The following is a 24232-nucleotide window of genomic DNA, read 5'->3' as shown; positions in this document are numbered from 1 at the left end:
CATAACTCTTACTCTAGAATTGATCTGATCTTGGTAGACAAATCGCTCTTGCAGGCAGTGTCCTCCTCCACCATTCATGACATTACATGATCTGACCATGCCCCTGTTTCAGTTACGGTGGTGGAGGGGCACACGCCAAGCCCTGTCTACATTTGGAGCGAACTCTCGAATATTTCACAATCCCTCCCATGTGAAGTATCTGGAAAAAAGTGTATCTGATTTTTATGCTGTCAACACTGACTCTGTGTCTGACCCCAATATTCTTTGGTGTTCCCATAAGGCTTTTGTTAGGGGCCTGCTCCTACAACTATGCTCGAGGGAGAAGAGGTGGAGGACACAAAGACTAGGCTTACTTATCAAAGAAATTAAAGCATTGGAGACACACAACAAAACCAATTCTAATGCTCAAATGGCCCAAAAGCTGTCACAGCTGCGTTTTAAACTCAGGCCGCGTACACACGGGCGGATTGTCTGCCCAACTAAGTTCGGCAGACAATCCGACAGACAGTCCGTTCAAAATTAGCATGAACGGACTTGACCACACACGATGAGCAGACAGTCCGCTGAAAGCGTGCATGATGACGTGTACAGCACGTACGACGGGACTAGAAAAACGACGTCCTATACACTGCAATACAACCTTCGGCCGTGTAAACCCTTTCTGAGCATGCGCCATACTTAGTCCGTCCAACTTGCCTACACACGAGCGGACTGTCCGCTGAAACCAAGTTTGGACGGACAAAACCAAGTTTGAACGGACTGTCTTACGGAAATTCCGTAAGACTTTGTTCGTCAGACTGTCCGCTGAAAAAGTCAGCTGAAGCCCACACACGAGCGGATTGTCCGCTGAAACACTGTTCAGCGGACTAAGTTGGGCAGACAGTCCGCCCGTGTGTACGCGGCCTTAGGCTCCTACTTATACAACAATACGACAAGCATATACAATATCTGAAACTGCCCCATTACTCTTCTGGTAACCGTGCAGGTAAATTCCTAGCGCAAAGGCTTAAATCTGCCAGGGTCAATTCCAAAATTGCTTACCTTATGCATCCCTCGGGGAGAGGCAAAATCTTTCATCCTAAAGAAATAGCAAACTCATTCACCAACTACTACTCCTCGTTGTATAACCTAGCTAATTATAGGGCACCCCCCAACCGACTGAACAGAGCATACAAACCTTCCTAGCTAAAATCAAACTTCCCTCCCTATCACAGGCACAATTTGAAACCCCTAATGCTCCTATTTCGGAGCCTGAGATTGAAAGGGCAATACGTAATCTCCCTTTGGGCAAATCTCCAGGCCCAGATGGCCTGCCCAACGATTACTATAAAACATTTCAATCTAGCTTAACTCCAACCCTAGAAAAGGTCTACTCTGCTGCGATGTCCTCCGCCTCATTTCCCTCTGAAATGCTGAAGGCCTTTGTGGTGACCATCCCGAAACCGGGCAAGGAACCCACGACTCCTTCCAACTTTAGACCGATATCTCTGCTCAACACTGACGTCAAAGTGTATGCAAAAATTATAGCCCATAGGTTGCTTCCTATTCTTCCTTCTCTTATAGGACCCGACCAATCTGGCTTTATGCCAGGGAGACAGGCCTCGGACGCCACAAGAAGAGTCCTCAATATTATGCAGTATGCACAGACCTGTCCGACGCCTTCTCTGCTCCTCTCTTTGGATGCAGAGAAGGCGTTCGATAGGATACACTGGGGCTACATGAGACAGGCCCTGTTGAAGTTCAGCTTTTCTGGACCCATTCTGTCTGCCATCTTGGCCCTGTATTCATCTCCCTATGCTCAGGTCTTCACATCCATAGTTTCATAGTTTCATAGTTAGTAAGGTTGAATAAAGACACGAGTCCATCCTGTTCAACCTGAGTGAGTGTCTACAATTGTCCCTATCCCTGTACATTGCACACTCACATCAGTCCCTACCCTCAAGGAGCCCAGTATCCTAGGTCCCAATTCATATACTAGGGCCAATTTTGGACAGAAGCCAATTAACCTACCTGCATGTCTTTGGATTGTGGGAGGAAACCGGAGCACCTGGAGGAAACCCACACAGGCACAGGGAGAACATGCAAACTCCAGGCAGGAAGTGTCGTGGTTGGGATTTGAACTAGCGACCCTTCTTACTGCTAGGTGAGAGTGCTAACCACTACACCACTGTGCTGCCTCGTACCATCCAATACCCTCTCTGATACCCTCTCTGATACCTTCACCATATCTAACGGTACACAACAGGGTTGCCCCCTCTCCCCCTCTATTTTCAATCTACTGATTGAACCCTTGGCGGAGAGAATTAGATCCCATCCCAATATTATGGGGTTCTCGGTACAGGGACAATCCCATAGCATAAATCTCTTCACGGACGATATTATTCTCTTCTTGACATCACCCCAGAACTCCCTACACCATGCCCATGACACACTCACTGAATTTAGCAGAATTTCCTTTTATAGGGTAAACTTTACAAAATCTACTATCTTAGAGATGGGAATCCCACCCTTGGCTAAATTACATCTACTAAACTCTTTCCCTTATTCGTGGAGTAGTAATAGCATCACATACCTAGGTATAAAACTAACTAAGAATCTCCAACATTTAGCGGAAGCCAACTACTTACCCTTAATCGATAAACTCTCCAAAGAAATTAAAAGGCTAGCCAATACTGAACTCACGTGGACAGGACGTCTGGCCTCATTTAAAATACTGTTGTTGCCGCAAATTCTATACATTTTCAGAACGCTAACAATACCTGTACACAAAACATACATCAGGGCGTTAAACGCCCTCATGACCACATACATATGGAAAGCCAAAAGACCTAGATGTTTCGAAAACTCTTTTAGGTAAACATAGGCTGGCGGGAGGGATGGGATTGGTTGACATTAAGGACTATTTTCGAGCAACTACTCTTGCACAGCTTGCGAGATGGTTCGACCCTTCCTCTGAATCCCTATGGTGTAACATTGAACAATCCCTATGTTCTGCCAACAAGCTGAGTGAACTACTATTTGTCGATGCTTGGAGACCGGTGCCCCTGCGAGGTCCTCCTCTCTCCATCCGGGCCTCGTTACTGGTGTGGGGGGAGATGGGCAAGATCCCAGCCCATACTTCCGACCAAATAGATCTCCCTTTCCCACTAAAGATCTTAACATATGTCATTCCAAATCTAAGCATTACAGAGTGGTGTGACAAGGGCATGAAAACACTAGATGATCTATACTTAAATAAGGAAACCCTACCCTTTGCTACCCTTCAATTGCGTTTCAAGCTACTGACCGCTGATCATTACAAATATATGCAAATAGCCCACTTTCTCAGATCCATTAAGACATACAGCATCTCCATCCCGAAGGCGGTGTGGCGATTCTTTACCGCAAAACCAACTCCCCCTAAGGGCATTTCACTGTTCTATAATCTTTTCCAAAACAAAATGGCCTTTACCAAAACACCCCTCTACAAGAATTGGGAATCTGACCTAGGCACTATCTTCATGAACAAACAATGGCAATATTCACTGTGCTCAATTTATAGAGCCTCCAAATGCGTGAATCATTGGGAGCTGTCCTAAAAAATAGCGCTCAGATGGTACCTCACCCCCTACAGACTGTCCAAATTTGGACAACAAAACACACAACTGTGCTGGAGAGGATGTGGGGCAACAGGTAATTTGCTCCACATGTTCGGGGCCTGCAAACATCTGACCAGTTACTGGAATTCTGTTTTCTGCTCAATCTCAACCATCAAGGGCATCCTGACCAAACCTAACCCTGGCCTTGCGATATTGAACCTAGGCATTGAATCCTTCCCTGCTGAATTTAGAATGGTGATTACTCATATCCTCCTGGATGCAAGAACCCTAATCGCCAGTCACTGGAAAGATGATAGAGCCCCAAATGCCTCAGAGGTCCTCACTAAAACCCAAGTTCACTATGCCTATGAATCTCTGCTGGCAGGCAGAAATGGTAACATTAAACAATTTGACAAGCACTGGAAAATTTGGGTATTGTGGCTTCACAGTAACTAATGAAGTAAATGTTTATCTGGCACTGCTTTCTTTCTGTTCTAACCGACCCTCACCCAGGATGTTAGTTGGGCCATACCCCCACCTATCCCCCTCCCCCACCCCCCCCTTCCCTACTCCCCCCCCTTACTATAATATTAAAATGCTTTCCTCTTTTACTTTTTTCAGAAATGTTTAACAGTATTGTGCATTATCTCACACTGATAACGTGATGTATAAGTATCTTATGTTGTAGTGTAATTTCTTGTGCATTCACTATCTCTGTGTATATGACTCATTGTACAAATGAAAAAAGAAATGCTGTTTTCTTTCTGTGACCTGTTTAACCCAATAAAAACGATTTAAACAAAAAATAAATTTGTTTCGTTCCGTTCCATTACGATTCGTATTAGAATTAATTCGTACTTCGTATTTCGTGTCCTAAATTCAATTTCAATTCGTACGAAATACGAATTGTCGTTAGGTTCGTTAACTTGTACGAATGTTCTTTATGATGAATTTAAAGGAAAAAATATATACCTCAATATGACAGTCGATGCTGATGGAAGTTTGTTTTTTATCCGAAATACGAAATTCCGTTGAACGATTTCCTATCCAAAATACGAATTTTCGTTAGATGCGTTCACTTTTCTGTCCAAATTTCATTACTACGGAAACAACATGTGACTGTTGGTTGACCAATCAGAGGTTTTATTCTGCTGCTGAGGCCTACAGGGCAGGCCCGATCATGTGACTTCCCTTTGTGGGTTAGTTAGTGTAGTGGAGCAGATCACACAATTATTTGCCTGTGCATCTGAGCGAATATCTTTGCAATCCTTAGTTTTTCATTGTTCATTTTAATTTATATCTGTTGTAGTTTGAAAGTTTATCATCTGTTAGTGTTTAGTTTCTGGTTTTATTAATTTTTTGGTTGGTTTTGAAAGATCATTTTTTTTTTTTCATTTCTTGTTTCATTTAGTTAATATTTTGTTCTTTTCTGTTGGTATAATTTTATTTGTACATTTGGTGATTTTGGTGTTAGTTTGCTGCAATCAAAATCATATTTTGTTTTGTCTAAATTTTTCTAACTTTTAAAGGAAAAATGAGCAGCAAACAAGGCCAAAAAAGCAGTAAGAGTGCTGCTGGGAGAGGGAGATCTATGAGCTGTGTACATGAGCAGCAGGTGGGATGTTCTGTCTCTGCGCCCTCTGAGCTCAGCTCAACTCCCATAAAGCTGAGGCGAATGGGAGTGAAGACTGCTGGTGGTAAAGAGCCTGGCAAACAGCAGATATTTGCACATTGCCAGCTGTTCCAGGATTTACCTCCTAGAACCAGCAGCACAATTCATAGCAAAAGTGGTGCTACCACCTCTGCCACTGCTGCTGGTAGCATGCTGTCCATTGGTACCTTTTATGGAAAAGGGCAGGCCAAAGGGGTTCCCAGTGCACATACATTTGTGCAGCCAAAGCTGGAGATCCTGGCCATACAGCAGGAAACATGTCAGGAGGCCGAGGCTAATTATGATGTCACCACCACCATTGCTGCCAGTGCCATCACCATCAGCACTACAGGGAGCTTGGCAGTGGTCAGCAAGGAGACAGAGTTTACTGCTTCTAATGATCACTGTTCCCTTGGCAACGTGTTAAGAGGTGGAAGCAGGCTTTCCTGACATTGTTGTAGACAAATTAAATTTCCAGCCCTCTACCCATGTTGGCACCACCGACAGCCCAGAAAGTATCTCCCCTCAGTCCCCACTACTTTTTTCTCCTGAAAAGACCCCTGCCCAAGTGCTTTCTAAGTCTCCAGCGTCAGAATGGGCCAATGCAACCATAAGGCCTCAAACCATCACAGAACCCAAAATACCTGGGATGTTCAGGTCTCTTCCTCCTGCTCCTGCCGAACCTCAGAATGAGAGTGTGACCACTGCAGTGGAAGGGATTCCATCAGGTGGTGGCTGCCGTTCCAGCATTTGGCAGCATTTTAAAAGAATTGGTGTCAGTCAAAAGGCCAAATGCAATCGCTGTGGCAGGGAGGTCAGCTGGGGCCGAGACTTAGGGCATCTCAGTAATAGTGGCATGAACCAGCACATGCGTGTGCACCACCATGCAGTGCTGTTAGGGGAGAGAAGTATTATGGCCACTCCTCCAAACACCAAAAGGGGAACCAATAGTGGCACCGCCACAGCCACCATGAGTGCCAGCACCACCAGCCAGTATAGAGCAGAAAAGAATGCTGTTACCATCCCGCATTCAATCCATACCAACCAGGCCACCCTGGAAAATTTTGGTGGCTTTCAGAGTAAGGGTATGTCTCGGGCGCAGGTGCGTAAAATAACACGCCTGATTGGCCAGCTCATTGCAGTTGGAGGAGCACCTTTCAACATGGTGGAAGGTGAGCCCTTCAAGCAATTGATGCAGGCTGTTGCACCACAGTACCGTGTGCCATCACGTAAGACCTTCAGCCAAACTGTGGTGCCAGCCTTATACAGGTCTTGTGTCGGGGTGCTCAAGGAGGAGATTGGAAGGGCAGGTGGACAGGCAGTGCACCTGACCACTGACCTGTAGAGTGCGTGTAGTGCCCAGCATGCCTTCCTGTCCCTGACGGCACATTGGTGGTAGGCCAAGGTGTCCCATGATGTAGTTCAAACATCTGGATCCTCGTCAGCAGTTGACAAACATGGACACCGTTCCTTCCTCCTGCACGCTGAGGTGCTTGATGAAAAGCACAAGCGCAAAACATCCTGCAAGCCCTGCAGAAAATGTTGTTGCAGTGGTTTGGACAGGCAGACAGCAAGTACCAGATTGGCTATGTTGTCACTGATGGAGGCAGCAACATGGTCAAGGCTGTAAGAGATGGCAGCTTTGTGGGTGTGCGCTGCTCAGCCCACCTTCTCCACCAGGTGGTTACTGACAGTTTTTGGTTGGTGGAAACCATTTCTGGCGGTGATGGAAGGCTGTCCAAAGTGGTGGACTCTTGTCGGAAGCTGGCTAGCCACTTCCATAGGAGTGTGAGGGACAGCCTCCTCCTCAGGGTGGAACAGAGGAAGGCAGGCCTTCCAGAACACTGCCTAAAACAGGATGTGGGGACTAGGTGGAATTCAACCCTAACAATGCTGGAACGCATCCTTGAGCAGCAGAAGGCTCTCCATGCCATGGCCTGTGATCATAACATTGGCATAGAGAGACCTTTAGGCAGGGAGGACTGGGCCATAATTGGGCAGATTGTGGCAGTCCTCAACCCTTTCCTCTCTGTCACAGAACACCTAAGCCGCGAGGATGCCAGCATTGGTCATGTGCTCTCACTCTTCAACCACCTTCAGAGCAAATTGGAGCAGTTCAAGTCGGCTGAGGAACCTTTGCCTGGTGGTGGCCCTCAACCTGATGTGTTGGCTCTGCTAAACATATTTCTGATGGAGTTGGGCAGGCGAACGCAGGAGTTGACTGCCTCTTGCCCAGAACTGATGCTGGCTGCCATGTGTGACCCTCGCATCAAGGGCAAAATGGCTGTGCAGTATAGTGCTCTGACAACATGACGGGACAGACTAATCGACAGGGTGCGTCAGAGGGAAAGGCAGATGGTAAGGCTGGGAGAAGAGGAAGAGGAGGAAGAAGATATTGAAGACCCCCTCTCCCATGCATCATCTAGTGAAGTGAGCAGAGCTCCTGCCAGCGGAGAATCTTCTGTCTTGGCTGAGGCACTTGACACCCTAATGGGAACCTCCAGCATAGTGCGCCCCAAGAAACCCATATCAGCAAAGGAGGTTGTCATGTCCTATTTGTCAGTCCCACCAGTGCACCCCACCACAGATCCAATGTTTTTTGGGCAGGAGAAGAGTGAGGAGTGGCCTGCCCTTGCAGATATTGCCAAGGAGCTACTGTCCTGCTCTCCGACAAGTGTCCAGAGTGAGCGGGTGTTTTCTGTGACGGGAAAAATCCTGTCACCCCAAAGATCCCAGTTGTCCCCCCAGCTAATGGAGCAGTTAGCATTTTTGAAAATCAATTTGCCAAAGCTGGGGTACCCCTCCCTCACTCTGAACATTCCTTGAACTGACTGTCTGCAGCAGAGATGGCCATTTGGTCTTAGTAGTTGGTCCTGGTCCCTCCACATAATCCCTCCCCTCGCTTCTCATCTACCCCTATTTGCTTGTGACATCATCTGGAATGGACGAGAAGAGAGGAAGGGAGCAGTGGAGAGAAATTATTACACACGCTTCCTGCGCTACTCTGCATGCTGGCTGGTAAACGCTGTGCCCTGATGTTCCCCAATGTGCCCTGATGTTCCCCAATATGCCCTGATGTTCCCCAATGTGTCCCAATGTGCTCCAATATGCCCTGATGTGCCCCGATGTGCCCTGATGTGCCCCAATGTGCTCCAATATGCCCTGATGTGCCCCAATGTGCCCTGATGTGCTCCAATGTGCCCTGATGTGCCCCCACCATTCTTTTCATTTACACATATGACTGCTAGAACAGACAAAAAGACATTTAGGGAAATTGATCAAAATTGGAGCAAACAGAATCTGGAGCAGTTGCCCATGGCAACCAATCAGCTTCTCTTCAGTTCGTTCCGTTAAGATTTGAAAATGAAAGAGAGAAGCGGATTGTCTGCCATGCACCGCTGGTCCAGTTTTCGCCTGCTCTAGTTTAGATAGATCCCCCCCACACTGTTTGGGGTCACCGGGGATGTGCGGAGAGCCCATGCTTGGTAAAACCAAACAATTTCCAGTGACCCCCGCACATCCCCGGTGACCCCGTCCAGTGTGGGGGATCAAAACTGGAGCAGGCAAAAACTGGAGCAGCTGTGCATGGCAGCCATGTGCTCATTATGAGGGGCTCCCACCATCCCTGTGCTGTGCTGACTTCCTCCTGGGGCTGTACCCCTGCTGTGCTCAGTATGTCAGCAAAGCACAGGGATGGTGGAAACCCCTCATAATGAGCATAGCAGAGGTACAGCCCCAGGAGGAAGTCAACATAGCACAGGGATGGTGGGAGCCCCTCATAATAAGCATAATGACTGAGTAGTCAATGCGATGACAACTGAGCCGAAATTCGTAAACAAAAGTTCGTATTGCGTACAAAATTCGGACGCATGGCAATTCGTATTTCGGCTCCTCCCGAAATACGAATTTCCCTAAATTCATACGAATTTGAGATTCATACGAAACTAATCGCACATGTCTAATTTATATAGGGGTTCCTTTATGACTATTTCCTGCGATGTGCTACATATCTTCAGCAGTCTTATTTAGATAGTCCCCTCCCTTCACTGCAGGTGACTACATTACCTTTGCGATCTGCATGCAAGTATTGGCATTCCAAACAGCAAAGCCACTACTTTCATATCTCCACATATATTACAGTTGTACTTGGTGTACTGGATGTGCTTCACCAGCAGCTCCATGTTTTCATGTTTCTTTCATGCATGCAGCATATCCAACAGATATAGCATATTGCAATTTGCAAAAAAAAGTGATTTATGTAGCGCTGGCTCCTGACGAGCAGGCGCTATGATTTTTCCAAAGTTAACTTTCCTGAAACCCCAGTTTGGTTTTGGGGCTAATTTACAAAATTTATGGTTTTAGTACCAGTCAAGCTGGGTTGCACTGGGTTTCTCCTTGGCCGCAGGTGTTGCTGTCACCGCCGGGCAAGATCAAGAACGCAGTCTAGCTGGGTGTATTGAATGCTACGTTTCTTTTGGAACCAGCCCAGTGGGAGTGTTCTCCTGCTGCGCATTCTGGGAGGTGGTATTTAAGGTACCGACATCACGTGTTCGGGGTTCCAGAGATTATTTTCTGTCTGTTTGGTTTTGGTCCTCCTGACCAGCCCCAAGGCCCTCCTGGCCTGGGGTGCGGGACCATGCATTTCCAAATCTCGGGACTGGCTAGCCCGAGGCAACGCAACTGCAGGGACAGGCCTGAATGGATTGGTTGAATTGGTTGAAAGGTGGTCTTCTAAGGGAGAGGCTCAGCAACTGGAGAAACCCCAGGGGAGGACTCTTTAGGAGAAAGCCTTGCACAAGGCTGGCTTCTTTGAAGGAGCCTGGAGGCTCAGTTGAAGGACACTTCATGGATCTACACTCATACAGTATCACCGGATCGGCTGAGAGATATTGGTACCGTATGATAGCTCTTTAAATTTTTCTATGTCCCTCTATTACTCAAGTCTGTGACAGAGACTTTTACTCAAGTATTCTACGTTTAAGTCTGTGGCAGAGACTTTCCTTAGCACCCTGCCAGCTGCTGGGCCTAGTGAGAGGAGGTCTATCCGGGGGTTGTAAAATCCAGCTGTGAAACAGTTGCTATTCTCTGGATTTTTTCTATAAGAGACTTTCTATTTTTTTGCAGTCCAAAGTACCTGAACTTATTCCTAACCCTCTACCCTAACCTGTGAGACTCTGTCTCTGCTTCAAATAAATAACCCAAAAGAAGATTCAGTGCCAGTTTCCACAGTTCTTTGGGCCCTCTACCATGGGAAATCCTAGACGGAGAAGCACTCAAGAAGGTAACGGTAAGCCCAATAAAACCAGCAGCTCCTTCGGGGGTCAGTGCTACATTTATATAAATTGGTATGTAATAGGCTACATTACAGGTTATTGTTATGATTGGCAACCAAAAATCCATAAGATCTTTGTTATTCATTGTTATTATTTTACCGTCTTAAACGTTCCACAAAATCTAGCTGTCATTGTGCAGATCTTTGTAATTTAAAGGGGTGTAAAGGCTTGTGTTTTTTCACCTTAATGCATCCTATGTATTAAGGTGAAAAAACACCTTGCAGTCACTGGCCCCCTAGCCCCCCTGTTTTACTTACCTGAGCCCTGAATTTCCGTCAGCGTGTCCCTCTCTCCACAGGTTCCTTGCTCTTGATTGGATAGATTGATTGCAGCATAGTCATTGGTTCCAAATTGCTTTCAATCCTGTATTCGGCCTCTATGGACGTTGAATGCTGGGCTCGGGAGCACGCCCGCAAGGTAACAGCCTAGCGGCACAGTGAAGGTAAGTATGACGCCACTAGTAATGAACGCGTTTCGTGGGCATGTGCGCTGCAGTGTTCTGGCAAGCCGCACTCCTTTTTCAATGGACATTAATGAAAGGATTATACAGTGCCATTATAAGGGGGATGGACAGGGAAGGGGAGGGAACAAGGACAAAGGAATGTGGGCAGTGCTTATTACTATGGACGGAGATGCAGTTTTAAAACATATTATTATTATTATTGGCACACTTACTGATTTGAATCATTCAGAGGATGGGCTATAGATCATAAAGTACAATATATAACTGGGTGAACAAATATCTGCGCTAACCCAAAAAAAACACACACAGCGGCCAGCACAGTTTTCTGATTCATCAAACAATAGTATAAAGTCCAATAGTGCAGCGCTACACAACAGTTTTAAATTTGATTGTCCATAAAAAACAAATGTGAATAGAGACAATGATTGTCCAAAAAGCAAATGTGAATAAAACAATTTTAAACGTGATTGTCCATAGACAGGTAACGGAATTCTTCCACCAAGATTCAGAGTGCATATATGAAGTACACTACACCCTCGTGCTCTCAATCTACTTACCAGAATGAAAAGAAAACAGGCGTATAATCATGCAATCTGGAGGGAAAAACAAACTTGGATGGCCCCCTCCAGACTTGATAGATGGATCACAGGGTTAACCAGGTGCATCAGTGTCAGATGGAACATCAAGACTCACATCAGGGAATGGATTTAGCAACATCAGAACACATAAAAATCTGCGGTATATAACGTGCTTGCATCAGCCAACCTGACATGTTTCATCCTATGTGGATATCATCAGAGGCATGGCCATTGATACAAGCACACCAAATTTATAGCAAAATGTCTAAAAAAGCTGCCCGATGCTGGGACAGCATGACAAACAAAGACAGCTGACAAAGGTCATAATAGCCGGCCGCACATGCGCATTACGGACACGCCAGCGAATGGATAGGAAATACTATGGCCACATATGTGCAAAACAAACACACGCATAGATGCACATATATTGCGGACACAAATGCGCAATGCGGAGACGCACATAGATATACCTATATTGCAGCCCCATATGCGCAATGCAGACACGCGCATGGATGTGTATGTATTGCGGCCGCATATGCGCAATGCGGGCATGCAATTCAAATAAAGTTGGAAATACAATCAGAACTAGACATATTTACTTCCGGTGGGCAGAAAACATCATCGCGGACCGGAAGTATCATATCCAAAGCAGCTCATGCGCACAACATCCCATGGCAAAAACCAGAGGAAGTAAAAACAAAAATGCAGCTGCAATGAAAATAATCTAACAAAATTATTTTCATGGATTACTATATCAAAATACCAAAATTAAAAAATATGAATAAACGGTCTATAGTGGAGGATAAGGAGGCTCACCCCACTGTAAGTCAACAGAATATAAAATACAATATAAAACTATATATGTAATCAATATCCCAAAATACAATTCTCATATTGGAATCCTATATATATTCACACAAATTATGTATCAAATTGTATTAACATTTTATATAGGAAATAACCAGCCATGAACACTGCCCAATGGTGCCCAGAGGGGAAAATACATACATGATAAAAAACTAGTAAAATATTTAAAAATTAAAAATAAAATGTCACTAGTTATTATTAATATAACCATTTACATCCCATTCGACATTCATGCCGAAGGGGGTGTAGCACTTCAAGTCATATATCCAGCGAGTTTCAAGTTTAGAAATTTCTCGCTTGGATACACTACCGCACCAATGAGGGTTAAAACGATAGCCACAAATGTGGTTCCATTAGGATTTTTGTTATGGTGCTAAATTACGTTTTTCCGCCCACTGGAAGTAAATATGTCTAGTTCTGGTTGTATTTCCAGCTTTATTTGAATTGCATGCCCGCATTGCGGATATGCGGCTGCAATACATACACATCCATGCACGTGTCTCCTGCGTGTCTCCCACGAGGTACTGGAGAATGCCTCTACAGAGTTGGGAATCCAAAATTTGGCTAACCTCATACTCCTGATCATTCTCAGAAACCGGTGCTACGGTAGAGAGAGGACGAGAGAATTTATTGAGGACTAAAGGCTTCAGAAGGGCAACATGGAAGAAGTTAGAGATTTTGAGGCTTTTGGGAATCTGGAGCTTGAAACAAACCAGATTCAGTTTAGAAGTTATGGTGTACGGACCAATGAATCTTGGGGCAAATTTGAGAAGGAACCTGGAGTTTGATGTTCCTGGTGGAGAGGCAGACTTTGTCTCCTGACTGAAGAGAAGGCGGCTTACGCCTGCGACGGTCAGCAAAACTCTTGAATTTGTTGGCATCTTTCTGGAGGGAATCATGAACATCAGCCCACATGGAATTGAATGATTTCTGAACAGTAGCCAAAGCTGGAATGTCAGAAGAACAAGTCATAGGAAGAGGGAGTTGAGGATGTCTTCCATAAACAGTGACAAAGGGTGTTTTCTGAGAACTGACGTTGACATGATTATTGTGGGAGAACTCAGCCCATGGTAATAGTGATGCTCAATCATCATGATGGGCCGAGACCAAGGTACGGAGAAAGACCTCCAACTCCTGATTAACCCTCTCAGTCTGGCCATTGGATTGGGGATGGTAAGAAGAGGTAAAATCCAAGGTAATGCCGAGGGATTGGCAAAAGGCTCTCCAAAAATGAGGAGTAAACTGCACACCCCTGTCCGAAACGACATGGTAAGGAACACCATGAAGGCAGAATATCTCTCGTACAAAAAACCAGGGAACCAAGGCAGGGGCAGATGGGAGACCAGGAAGGGGAACAAAATGAGCCATCTTGGAGAACCGATCAATTACAACCCAAATGGCTGTATTATTCTCTGAACGTGGAAGATCAGTGATAAAATCTATGGTGATATGAGACCAGGGCTCCTTAGGAAAGGGAAAGGGCATGAGAAGACCAGCAGGGGCTTGAGTGGAAGATTTAGACTAAGCACAGAAATGACAGGCCTTAACGTAGTCTTTAACATCCAAGCGGAGATTAGGCCACCAGTAATGACGACTGATGTGCAGGAAGGATCGGAGGAACCCAGCATGACCTGCCACCTTGGAATCATGTCCCCACTCTTAGCTTCGTGGGAAAAAAGGTCTTGCCAGGAGGAATTTTTGATTCCAGGGTGGTAGAATGGGCAACAATGCATGAATGAATGAATGAAATATTTTGTGTAGCACACAACGCAAACTGAATCGCCTCAAGGCGCTGTAACGAGCTTTGATCATCAGGTAGGAATGAGGTAGGAATGATCGGCTCAGGATCAGGGGTGGACTCCTTGTCCAAAGTGTTAAATGACCTAGAGAGCACATCAGCTCGACCGTTGCAGGAACCAGGTTTGTACGTAATCGTGAATTTAAAACGGGTAGGTATTGTAGATTCTTGTGATCAGTAAAGATTGTTATGGAGTGAGGGGAACCTTCCAAGAGATGACGCCACTCCTCCAACGCCAATTATTTGTGAGAAATTCCCGACCACCAATAGCATAATTTCTCTCTGCCTGAGAAAATTTTTTGGAGAACGCACATGGTTGATGTTTCTTCTCAAAGAACTGAAGAAGCACAGCTCCCGCCCCCATCGAAGAAGCGTCTACTTCAATAAAAAATGGGTCCCCAGGATTTGGTCTCCTCAAGAGAGGTCCAGAGACAAAGGCCTGTTTCAGATCGTGAAACGCAGAGACAGCCTCAGGAGGCCAGTCTTTGGCATTCGCACCCTTCTTGGTCAAAGCGATAATAGGCACGGCAATGGAAGAGTAATTCCTTATGAACTGCTTATAATAATTTGTGAAGCCAAGAAAGCGCTGTGTGGCCTTGAGGCTAGCGGGAAGGGACCAGTTAGTAATGGCTGAGACCTTTTTGGGATCCATGCGAAGACCCGAACTAGAAACAAAACATCTCAGAAACAGGACCTCAGAACATTCAAAGGAACATTTCTCAAACTTGGCATAGAGATTGTTCTCTCTAAGGCACTGAAGTACGGTGCGGACATGGTTTCTGTGAGCAGGCAGATTTTCGGAAAAGATGAGAATATCATCCAGATAGATGACAACAAACTGGTACAGTAGATCCCTGAATATTTCTTTGACAAAGTTCTGGAACACAGCTGGAGCATTACACAAAGCAAAAGGCATAACCAGGTATTCGTAAAGCCCGTTCCTAGTGTTAAATGCAGTCTTCCATTCATCACCTTCCCGTATTTGAATGAGATTGTATGCACCTCTGAGATCCAACTTAGTGAAAATGGAAACCCCCTTCAACCTGTCGAATAGCTCAGATATTAGAGGTAAGGAAAGGGGGGGGGGGTGTTGTTGGCTGGGGGTTAGGGGGTTAAGGGGTGAAGAAAGAGGTTATTCAGCCTGACGGGTGAAGAACACCATAAATAACCAAGATGTACCATAATAACATCTAAAATCTAAAACAAAAAGGGTCATATACATATACATGATATTTGGAACATAATAAAAAACGATATAAAGATTATACAAATACCTCTAACACATGTTGCTAGCAATTCTTAGTAAGTAAGTACAATACAAAACAAAGTAAGATCCCGCCTCCCCCATGAAATGAAAACCTGAAGTAAAATAGATAAAAATTAGGGAATGGACTAATAACTTATACTATAATGAAGGTGAATTAAAATATATTATAATATATTATATTTATAGTATGCCTATTGTTTAAAAATTTGTATAAAATGTCGATAGGATGGTGGAAATTTTGATGCCTTCGTTGATACCACCAGGCGAAAGGACGTTGAGATTATAAATTCAGAATGTTTTTCTGGCACAGAGTTTTTTAAAACCTTCGGCTGCCGGGAGAGAACTAGATATCTGTTCAATCACCCAAACATGTAGGCCGTTTGTAGATTGTTACACTATGTGGATCAGTCCCGCCTTCGATCAGTCTCCTGTGTTCACCGAATCTCATTCTCAGGGCTCGTATAGTTCGGCCCACATAGATTAGGCCGCACGGGCAACTGAGCCCATATACCACAAAATCCAATGAACAATTGAAGAATTCTTTCAATTGGTATGTTTTTTCCTTCCGTGCTGAACGATTTCTGGCCATGCTTAACATATTTGCCATACTTAACATATTTAAGTCTTACAGAGGGCCTTACGACACTGGTTCATTCCTACAAGCGGTTATATAGTCTTGGGAAAATAAATAAACTGCGCTAAAGCAATAACACACAAAAAATGAATAAGTGTTATAAAATCGCGTATGTGTTGAGTGGCAACAAAATGTCCAGAGCAATTCAAATGCAACAAAGACCACTCTGTGATAGATTCAATATATGTGTAAGCCCTTGTACACAGAGTCGGAAAATCCGATGGAAAATGTCCGATCGGACCGTGTTGTTGGATAATCCGACAGTGTGTGGGCTCCATCAGACTGTTTCCGTCGGAATATCCGACCAAAAAAGGTTGAGAGCTGGCTATAAAATTTTCCCACAACATGATCCGATGCGCATCAGTTCCGATTGTGTGTAGCCTAGTCCGACGGACAAGGTGCCACGAATGCTCAGAATAAATTCTGAGATGGAAGAGCTTGGTCAGTTAAAACTACCGCTCGTAATCGATATAGCACATTCATTCGTCACTCTGCAATGTTAAAAATTCTTTAATGCAGCGCATTCTCTTTTTCTTTAGAATGCTACAAGAATGAAATTGTTTTGCTGCTCATATTCACACACATTTCTCCCAAACTTATTTCTTTATTCTTTTTCCTCATTTCATGAATACAATATTTTAATTCGTCACATCCCCCCCAATAATTTTTTTATTTTTATTTTGTGGTTGGTTTTTTTCTTCCGAATTTTTTTGGTGTGTTTTGTGTGTCAACTTACCACAACACCATTATTATCTTTTTATTTTATTGTTTTCTTTTTTAATCTCGAGGAGATTGTTTGCATAGTTGCCAACGGTCCCGAATTTCCCGGGACATTCCCGGGATTAGGACATTTGTCCCGAATTAATTTTGTTTCCCGGGAAATGTCCCTGGAAATTTGGTTTGTTCCGGGAAATTCAAATTCCCCGTTCTGGTCTTCAATAGAGATGCTGCCGCGCACCCACCCATGCTGCCAGTGTGTGTGAAGTGCAGTGGGCGGCGCCGCAGTTCAAAGTCTCCACGCGGCAACGACGGCGTGCCACATCTCGGGGTCAGTCTGGATGTCGGGGACCAGTCTGGATGTCGGGGGCCAGTCTGTGTATGTCGGGGGCCAGTCTGTGGATGTCGGGGGCCAGTCTATGTATGTCGGGGGCCAGTCTGTGTATGTGGGGGCCAGTCTGTGTATGCATAGTTGCCAACGGTCCCGAATTTCCCGGGACATTCCCGGGATTAGGACAATTGTCCCGAATTGATTTTGCCCCGGGAAATGTCCCGGGAACTTCAAATTCCCCTTTTTTTTCGCCGCCGGCCGCCAGAGGTCCGCGGCTGGCGGAGACAATGTCTCTGCCACCGCCATTTTAATGAAGACCAGAAGCTGGTGTTCAATAGAGATGCTGTGGTGCCACCCACCCCCGCTGCCAGTGTGTGAAGTGCAGTGGGCGGCACCGCAGTTCAAAGTCTCAGCGCGGCAACGAAGGCGTGCTGCTTCTCGGGGCCAGTCTGGATGTCGGGGGCCAGTCTGTGGATGTTGGGGGCCAGTCTGTGTATGTCAGGGGCCAGTCTGTGTATGTTGGGGCCAGTCTATGTATGTCGGGGGCCAGTCTATGTATGTCGGGGGCCAGTCTGTGTATGTCGGGGCCAGTGAGTCTGGATGTCGGGGGGCGCCAGTGAGTCTGGATGTCGGGGGCGCCAGTGAGTATGGATGTCGGGGGCGCCAGTGAGTATGGATGTTGGGGCACCAGTGAGTCTGGATGTCGGGGGCGCCAGTGAGAGTCTGGATGTCGGGGGCGCCAGTGAGAGTCTGGATGTCGGGGGGGCCAGTGAGAGTCTGGATGTCGGGGGGGCCAGTGAGAGTCTGGATGTCGGGGGGGCCAGTCAGAGTCTGGATGTCGGGGGGGCCAGTCAGAGTCTGGATGAAGCGCGCCGCATTTCTACCTTTTCCTATGCCCCACCTATAACCGCATGCCCTGCCCCCTACTGCCAAAAAAGTTGCATCTTCTGTCAGACCAGACTGAACCCAGGCCATCACTCTCTGGTCTTCCTTCCACGCTTCCTTCAAGGCTGTGGCTGTGGTGCTGGAGGTGTGGCAGGAGGAGGCACATGGTCCAAATCACACAAGTGTGTTGTTTGTGTGATTTGGCCCAACAACCCCTTGTTGAGGGTGTGGATAATGAGCTCCTCACACAAGAGGTGTTGCCCCTCCTGCATTTGCTGGAGTTTGCAGGCAACCAAGGCGGCAAAGGCCTCTTGATATGTGGGGGTGGCTTTGAGGACCGCTGAAGCCTCCCCAATTAGCTTCAGAGCCGACTCCTCCACATTCCCCCCTTTCTGGCCCTTTTGGGTGGAAGGCGGAGGGGAGGGACCTGGGACTGAGTCAGGCTCCTCCACCTGCCCACCTCTTGGCTGCCGCTTACCCCAGCCTCCTCCTGGCTGCCACGTTCCACAGCCACCTCCTGGCTGCTGCATTCCACAGCCTCTTCCTGGCTGAGGTCTTCCTGTGTATGAAAAAGGGACATAGTTTTAGTTTTTGGTTCATCAAACACACACAATTTTCAGCTCAAGATTGTTGCAAATTGTTAACAAATAGAAAAGACTATCATTCTGAGCCCAGCATTTTTCATTCTTGGCCCAAATGTTTTGGCCACTACTGTCTATTGATATGTAAAACACTTTCTAAAATTAGCAATTAGTGAGCAACAATCAGGTTAACATCATTCATTTTTACTCCCAAAATATGTATAACAATACTATACCTGGCTCAAGCTAGGCTCCTCCCGTTCTTCCTGTCTGGAAGGCCCAGGTTGGGCATCGGAAGACTCAGCAGGAGTGGAATGAAGCGTAGAAGGACGCGTGGAAGAAAGAGTGGAGAGGGATTCCACGACCTCAGCCTGGTCTGACAGAAAATGCATCCTCTCATAGTACCACAGCCTGGGGACATAAATTTCATCTGTTGCTGCTCCAGTTTTCGTGGACTCCAGCACCTTCTTGCACTCCCTCAGATATGTACTTCTCAGGCCACCAATTTTATTTTTTAAATAGTTGATGTCTGCCCTGGGGACCACTGGCTTCACCAACTCCAGCAGTTTCTCCTTCGCTGCCTGCCTCTTTAATTTGTTACTGTAGTGGGGATGTGTAGCTTGCCACAGACAGGGCAGCTCCCTGTACTTGTCGATGAACAAGGGCAGAAAGCTATGGTCGTTAAACCCATCCATATTATCTGCAAGACACAACACAAGACAAACCCTATTGTCAGGCTAAACTCTCCTAATCTTGTCCCAATACAGGCCTCAATGTAGAAGCAGTATAGGCTAGTCATGTACCAAGTTAAAATTGTACCTTTGTTTGAATGATCGGCGCGTCAGCTTCTCCCTCTGCTCACAGATCGTACGTACGACACACGTGCGTTGCGTTTTATATACAGTGCGCATGCGTGAAACTCCGCCCGCCCCTGATGTTCTTTCTAGACTATTCCCCGCCCCTTCTCTTTCGGCGCAGTGGGGAGAACACATGGCGGAGACACAGGAGGTGAGGAGATTTAAGGCCTCGAATATGTATTTTGTTGAGATGTTGGAGATGGTGGATATATTGAAGAGGAACGACTATGATGGGAAGTATGGACCTTACCCAAACCCAAATATCAGAAAGGCCAAGATCATGACTAAAGTTGTGACGAGTCTTCAGAAGGATTTTGGGGTATGGCGAACCAAGGATCAACCGAGAAAGCGCTGGTCAGACCTGAAACTGAGGGAGCACGATCAGTACAGAAGGATAAAGTGAGTTCTTCAAAAAAGTAAGTAGTTGTTGTGTGTTCATATTATTATTATTGCTTGCATACTGCTCCATGTGCTTTGATTTAATGTTGTACAGTTTAAAATGGCCACTTTCATGTTCATGGATTGAATCGTTCGTAATAAACATTGTTCGTTAGCCCACTCCAAAACAATGTTTTGGCAACTTGCACTTGACTACATTTGTTCACACAACAGGTAAGTATTCCAGCTTTAGAAAGTGTCAAAAATTATGTTTTCACCTTTGAACTCTGCCAAAAAACACAATTGTATGACACTTACAAGCAATGTTTCATATTCCTATTTCTGCCCTCAAATATCTGTGTGCTAAGTATTCCTTTTTTACATTCTCATAGGGGAGAGAAGACTCGGGGACGTCTGAGGACACCAGGGACCCCACACCTCCCAAAGAAGGGGAAATACCAACACCAGAAGCAGAGGAGGAGGAGGAAGGAAAGATGGTCGAAAGTGGTGAAATTGTCACCACAACAGGTGAGTGTCGGAGACCACAGCTTCAGGTAAGCTAATCAATGAATGCCTGAATATTTATAATACATGGTGTGTTTTTCTTTGGTTTCTTTTAGGTGATGTGGATGCTGTGGAAGAAGAATCACATTTTACCAGTGAAAGTGCCCAGATCCTCATTGGGGAGATAATGGGGTGCAATCGCGATTTAGAGAATATCCATAAAAACATCAGTGATCTTCAACAAAAAATGAAGAATATCATTGATGTTTTAGGGAAAGTCTGAAACACCCGAAACTAGCTAGCATCCATTTTAAATTTTAAAAAACACTTTTATATTTTTAGAAAAGCCAAATTTGGAAGATGCACACAGTGTGTCAACATGTATTATCTCCCATCATGGGGGATTAATGTACGCGTTTTGTGGGTGCAACCCCTTCCTTCCTACTAAAGTGGCTGAGATGAAGGGGTTGCACCCCCAAAACACGTACATTGATACCCCATGATGGGAGATGGCACATGTTGACATTAGGCATGGGAACAGGAGGAAACTGGCCACTTTTTGATTCTCAATTTGTGTGCATCTTCAAAATTTGGCTTGTCACCCCATCTGATGAAGACAATATCAGCACAGTTTGTACATACTCATATGATATTGTCTTCACTTTTCAAAGTTGAACTTTGTAAGTTCCTGTGTTCTGTATGTTATGCTTTGATACATGCCTGTTTACTAGACATGTGCAGAGTAAAATATTTAGTTTCGGAAATTTCGTTTTCGTCCGAAAACTTAATTTATTTAGTTACTCCCGAAATTCGTTTTTATTTATTTCGTTTTTCGTTCAAAAATTGCATTCGTCCGAAAATCCACATGAATTACGGTCAAATCTGTCTTTGAAAGCTTATGGTGTCTGTCGAATGTATAAAGAAGATTCGACGGAGCTAGTATATAGCATACTTTAGAACCCTATTAAAGTCTATGGGACTCCAACGTTCAAAATCTAAAGTGCTAATTTTAAAGGCTAATTTGCAAGTTACTGTCCTAAAAAGTGTTTGGGGACCCGGGTCCTGCCCCAGGGGACATGTATCAATGCAAAAAAAAGTTTTAAAAACGGCCGTTTTTTCGGGAGCAGTGATTTTAATAATGATTAAAGTGATAAAAATAAAAGTGTAATATTCCTTTAGATTTCGTAGGGGGGGGGGGGTTGTCTATAGTATGCCTGTGAAGGGGCGCATGTTTCCCGTGCTTAGAACTGTCCCTGCACAAAGTGTCATTTATGCAGGAAAAAAAGTCCTTTAAAATCACTCGCAGCTATTATGAATTGTCGGCTCTGTAATACAGAGAACACTCATTGAAAGTCATTGATAAAAAAATAAAAAAATAAAAAAATAAAAAGCGTGGGGGTCCCCCAAATTCAATTACCAGGCCCTTCAGGTCTGGTATGGATATTAAGGGGAACCCTGCCTCAAATTTAAGAAAAAAATTGACGTGGGGTTCCCCGTAAATATCCATAACCAGACCCTTCAGGTCTGGTATGGATATTAAGGGGAACCCCGTGTCAAATTTAAAAAAAAATTGACGTGGGGTTCCCCCTAAAAATCCATACCAGACCCTTTATCCGAGCACGCAACCTGGCAGGCCGCAGGAAAAGAGGGGGGGGGGGGGGCGAGAGAGCGGCCCCCCCTCCCTCCTGAACCGTACCAGGCCACAAGCCCTCAACATTGGGAGGATGCTTTGGGGGTCTGTGACCCCTCAAAGCACCTTGTCCCCATGTTGATGAGGACAAGGGCCTCATCCCCACAACCCTGGCCGGTGGTTGTGGAGGTCTGCGGGCGGGGGGCTTATCAGAATCTGGAAGCCCCCTTTAACAAGGGGACCCCCAGATCCCGGCCCCCCCCTGTTTGAAATGGTAAGGGGGTACAAAAGTACCCCTACCATTTCACAAAGAAAGTGTAAAAAATGGTTAAATAAAACAAACACACTTTTGAAAAATTCCTTTATTAAAAATAAAAAAATAAAAAAAAGATTCCAGCGGCGGTAATCCACTCTTGCTATCCAGCGACGGACGGTCATCTCTCCAGCGATGGCTCATCTCATCCAGCGCAGCGAATACATCCTTCTTCTGTCTCCGTGGAGGAGACACTGCAGGCATTCCGGCGGCTGACGTTTCTTATATACGGAGGGCGGGGCCACCCGTCACTTTGACCCCGCCCCCCTCTGACGCAAGGGGAAACCCGGGGTTCCCCGTGACGTATGGGTGACCCCGCCCCCTCTGATGTAACGGAAACCTGCCTGTGTTACATCAGAGGGGTGCGGGGTCACCCATACGTCACAGGGAACCCCGGGTTTCCCCTTGCGTCAGAGGGGGGCGGGGTCAGGTGACGGGTGGCCCCGCCCTCCGTATATAAGAAACGTCAGCCGCCGGAATGCCTGCAGTGTCTCCTCCACAGAGACAGAAGAAGGATGGATTCGCTGCGCTGGATGAGATGAGCCATCGCTGGAGAGATGACCATCCGTCGCTGGATAGCAAGAGTGGATTACCGCCGCTGGAATCTTTTTTTTATTTTTTCATTTTTAATAAAGGAATTTTTCAAAAGTGTGTTTGTCTTATTTAACCATTTTTTACACTTTCTTTGTGAAATGGCAGGGGTACTTTTGTACCCCCTTACCATTTCAAACAGGGGGGGGCCGGGATCTGGGGGTCCCCTTGTTAAAGGGGGCTTCCAGATTCTGATAAGCCCCCCGCCCGCAGACCTCCACAACCACCGGCCAGGGTTGTGGGGATGAGGCCCTTGTCCTCATCAACATGGGGACAAGGTGCTTTGAGGGGTCACAGACCCCCAAAGCATCCTCCCAATGTTGAGGGCATGTGGCCTGGTATGGTTCAGGAGGGAGGGGGGGCCGCTCTCTCGTCCCCCCCTCTTTTCCTGCGGCCTGCCAGGTTGCGTGCTCAGATAAAGGGTCTGGTATGGATTTTTAGGGGGAACCCCACGTCAATTTTTTTTTAAATTTGAGGCGGGGTTCCCCTTAATATCCATACCAGACCTGAAGGGTCTGGTTATGGATATTTAGGGGGAACCCCACGTCAAATTTTTTCTTAAATTTGAGGCAGGGTTCCCCTTAATATCCATACCAGACCTGAAGGGCCTGGTAATTGAATTTGGGGGACCCCCACGCTTTTTTTTTTTTTTTTTTTTTTTTTTATCAATGACTTTCAATGAGTGTGCTCTGTATTACGGAGCCGACAATTCATAATAGCTGCGAGTGATTTTAAAGGACTTTTTTTCCTGCATAAATGACACTTTGTGCAGGGACAGTTCTAAGCACGGGAAACATGCGCCCCTTCACAGGCATACTATAGACAACCCCCCCTACGAAATTTAAAGAAATATTACACTTTTATTGTTTCACTTTAATCATTATTAAAATCACTGCTCCCGAAAAAACGGCCGTTTTTAAAACTTTTTTTTGCATTGATACATGTCCCCTGGGGCAGGACCCGGGTCCCCAAACACTTTTTAGGACAGTAACTTGCAGAATCTTTTCTCTCTGTCAAATCTTTTTTCTCTGTCGAATATTTTCTCTATATAATCTTGAACTAATAGAGGTAAGGTTAGGCACATTCGACCACAGGTTCTATAGACACAGATTGTTGTCGGAGTCATGTCGAATCTCCTATTCTATATCGAACTGTTGTAACAATGAAAACGAAAATAAAGCATTTATTTATGTCGGATCTTTCGTTTTTCGGATTTTGTGCTTTCGTTATCGTTTGTCAAAACGAAAACGAAAATAGCTGAAATTCGGACGAAAAT

Source organism: Lithobates pipiens, unplaced genomic scaffold, assembly GCF_037356315.1.
Source record: "Lithobates pipiens isolate NorthernLeopardFrog02 unplaced genomic scaffold, aLitPip1_a1.2 Scaffold_8, whole genome shotgun sequence".
Taxonomy (NCBI): domain Eukaryota; kingdom Metazoa; phylum Chordata; class Amphibia; order Anura; family Ranidae; genus Lithobates; species Lithobates pipiens.
The sequence above is the reverse complement of the archived record's forward strand: the minus strand, read 5'-3'. Positions refer to the sequence as shown.